Genomic DNA, 3,756 nt, shown 5'->3' on the forward strand with positions numbered 1-3,756 from the left:
CTTTGCCCCCTGGGTTCAAGCGATTCTCCTGCCTCAGCCTCCTGAGTAGCTGGAATTGCAGGCACCCACCACCACGCCTGGCTAATTTTTGTATATTTAGTAGAGACGGGGTTTCACCGTGTTGGCCAGCCTGGTCTCGAACTCCTGACCTCAGGTGATCGGCCCAACCTTGGCCTCCCAAAGTGCTGGAATTACTGCTCTGTCACCTAGGCTGGAGTACAGTGGCTCACTGCAACCTCCGCCTCCGGGTTCAAGCAATTCTCCCACCTCAGTCTCCTGAGTAGCTGGGATTACAGGGACACGCCACCATACCTGGCTAATTTTTGTATTTTATCTTTATTTTTTTCCCGAGGCTGAGTCTTGCTCTGTTGCCCAGGCTGGAATGTAATGGCGTGATCTCAGCTCACTGTAACCTCCATCTCCTGGGTTCCAACGGTTCTCCTACTCAGCCTCCCAAGTAGCTGGGATTACAGGTGCCTGTCACCATACCCAGCTAATTTTTTGCATTTTTAGTAGAGACGGGGTTTCACCATGTTGGCTAGGCTAGTCTTGAACTCCTGACCTCAGGTGATCTGCCTGCCTCAGCCTCCCAAAGTGCTGGGATTAGAGGTGTGAACCATCATGCCTGGCCTTTGACAGAGCCTTTACCAATGAAGTTAAGTAGCTCGTTTGCAAGGCTGTTAGAGTTAGATTTTGAATGCAGGTTTTGCCTGCAAAGCCAAAATGCTTTAGCAGTAGGGAACTGGCTACATCCCCCCTCCATCAGGACTGGGGCTTGCCGCATGTCAGGTACAAAGGTCTTTACCAGAATAAACTGCAACTTATCTTTGTCTCCACCTGGCCACACCACAGGCCTATCTATCTCCTTCTCCAACCTGCTGAAATCCTTCCTGTCTCTTTTTTGTGCTTTAATCTATGGTGTCAACTGATATGGGACCAAGGCCTACTTTGGCCCCCTTTTTTGAAAATATTATTCATAATCTTATAAACTGATACCTATCTCTCTTTTGGTCAGGTCCTACAGCAACACCCATAATGCTACTGAGAGGACATGGGCTCTGCTCCCTGCCAGGCAGGTTGTTATCACTTCCCTATGGACAAAGGTCATTAACTGGCCCCCTTTCGAACTTTGGGCAAAGGAGACTCACAGGAGGTTTTTCAGCATGAAAATGACATGAGCCTCGGCAATAAATAGTGTCATTATTTCCTTTGCTTCAGCTGGTTCATCTACCAACCCCTTATGGCAGTGGTCCCCAACCTTTTTGGCACCAGGGACCAGTTTCATGGAAGATACTTTTTCCACGGACAGGGGTGGGAGGCATTAGATTCTCATAGGGGTGTGCAACCTAGATCCCTCGCATGTGCAGTTCAAAATAGGGTTTGCACTCCTATGAGAATCTAATTCCGCCACTGATCTGAGAGGAGGCAGAGCTGGGGCAGTAATGCTTGCTTGCCCTCACTCACCTCCTGCTGTGCTGCCTGGTTCCTAACAGGCCAGGGATGTGTACTGGTCTGAAGCCTGGGGGTTGGTGACCTCTGCTTTAGGGTGTTTACTGCAGAGGGCAGCTTTGTACTTTTCAAAGCCCTATCTCATCGGCCACTCCAGGTGGTTCTCATAGTGCTCCTGCAGTGAGCAGGACAGGCAGCTCAGCAGGTGGGGGACAGGATTGGGAGAAAGGGATAAAGTGGGGTCAGGACAAAGTCCAGTTTTGCTTCCTGGATATGGAGCTGAATATGATGTGTAAAACATAACCCCCTGAGCTCAGGCAGCTGAAGGAGAAATAGACACAGGGCACAGAGAAAATGTCTTGGAGTGACAACAGCTACATACATACTCCTGGCTGAGAGATCCACATAAATGTATCAAGGCATCATTTTGGAGAGGGAATACACCAGTAATATTACATGGAACGTTAGCACATGAGAGAAAGGATAGGAGGATAGTTGGCTAAGCCTACTAATTCTCTGTTGTTCTGAGGTTCTAACGTGCTGAAAGATAAACCTCAAAGAGGGGGAAGTTCATGGCTGCCTTTCATTTATCTTCGGAAAACTGGGATCTGCTTTTTTGAGGGGCGATGCAGGAACAAGTGTTGCTCCATGCCTTTCTTTCGGTGGCTCCACCCAGTCATTGTGGGTGAGGCTAATCATTTAGGGAGGGACTTTGAACTGTAAATATCTGCTCTGTGATGTGACACATCTGATAACGCATCATCACTCTTTTTTTTTTTTTTTTTTTTTGAGACGGAGTCTCGCTCTGTCGCCCAGGCTGGAGTGCAGTGGCCAGATCTCACCTCACTGCAAGCTCCGCCTCCCGGGTTTACGCCATTCTCCTGCCTCAGCCTCACGGCCAACGCATCATTACTTTTATGATTAAGTCCAAACTCCTCTCGGTCAGTCATTCAAGTTTTCCCCAACCTATATCCTATTTTGATTCACTTCCTTTCTCATTATTTGAAAGAGTCAATGAGATAACACAAGTCAGAAAGCATTTAAGAACTGTAAAAGGGGCCGGGCGCAGTGGCTCATGCCTGTAATGCCAGCACTTTGGGAGGCTGAGGCGGGTGGATCACGAGGTCAGGAGATTGAGACCATCCTGGCTAATACAGTGAAACCCCGTTTCTACTAAAAATGCAAAAAAAAATTAGCCGGGTGTGGTGGCGGGCACCTGTAGTCCCAGCTACTCCGGAGGTTGAGGCAGGATAATGGCGTGAACCTGGGAGGCGGAGCTTGCAGTGAGCTGAGACTGTGCCACTGCACTCCAGCCTAGGCCATGGAGCCAGACTCCAAGAACTGTAAAGAAATGTGTAAACATCAAAATTCTGGCTGTTATTGCTGCATTAGCCTAATTTAAACTCCCCTTTAAAAAAAAAAAGAAAGAACTTCCCAGTCCTTCTTTTTTTTTTTTTTGAGAGGGAGCCTCACTCTGCAGCCCAGGCTGGAGTGCAGTGGGGCAATCTCAGCTCCCTGCAACATCTGCCTCCCAGGTTCAAGTGATTCTCCTGCCTCAGCCTCCCCAGCAGCTGGGACTACAGACACCCGCCACCATGGCCAGCTAATTTTTGTATCTTTAGTAGAGACAGGGTTTCACCATATTGGACAGGCTGGTCTCAAACTCCTGACCTTGTAATCCGCCCACCTCGGTCTTCCAAAGTGTTGGGATTACAGGTGTGAGCCACCACGCCCAGCCCCCAGTCCTTCTTTCTTGCAGTCCCTTGCAGACCTCTTTGATGGCCACTTCTATCGTGGTTGATGATTTCAAAGTGGGGTAGGCACCACAGGAGATGTGTAAGATGACTCACTGAGGTAAAGCAACAAGTCACCAGGACTTCTGTTTACCTGGTTTTCTGTTTAAATCTATATTTTGTAGCTATTTTATAAGGCATCATATACCAACAGGGTTAACATGTATATAATTTGAGTAAATAAGTACATAAATATGAAGGTGCAAGCTCAAATGTTGTTTCTTGCCATTAGGGGAGTGTGATAAAAATGTTTGGAGATCACTAATCTACTCATTTTTCATTTTTCATTTATTTTCTCCTGAATATTTTATTTTATTTATTTATTTTTGAGACGGAGTTTTACTCTTGTTGCCTAGGCTGGAGTGCAATGGCACCATCTTGGCTCACTGTAACCTCCGCGTCTCCAGTTCAAGTGATTCTCTTGCCTCAGCCTCCCGAGTAGCTGGGATTACAGGTGTGCGCCACCACGCCCGGCTAATTTTGTATTTTTAGTAGAGACAGGGTTTCACCATAT

The 3,756-nt window shown here is 47.6% G+C and overlaps 1 protein-coding gene across 1 annotated transcript in view; it reads right to left on the bottom strand.

The window, feature by feature from the left end:
* PIGL (phosphatidylinositol glycan anchor biosynthesis, class L) overlaps positions 1–3,756 on the bottom strand; it is a 137,647-nt gene that overhangs the window by 48,592 nt on the left and 85,299 nt on the right. The gene's annotated exons all lie outside the window — the stretch shown is intronic.

This window comes from Colobus angolensis, unplaced genomic scaffold (assembly GCF_000951035.1).
Source record: "Colobus angolensis palliatus isolate OR3802 unplaced genomic scaffold, Cang.pa_1.0 Scaffold452, whole genome shotgun sequence".
Taxonomy (NCBI): Eukaryota; Metazoa; Chordata; class Mammalia; order Primates; family Cercopithecidae; genus Colobus; species Colobus angolensis.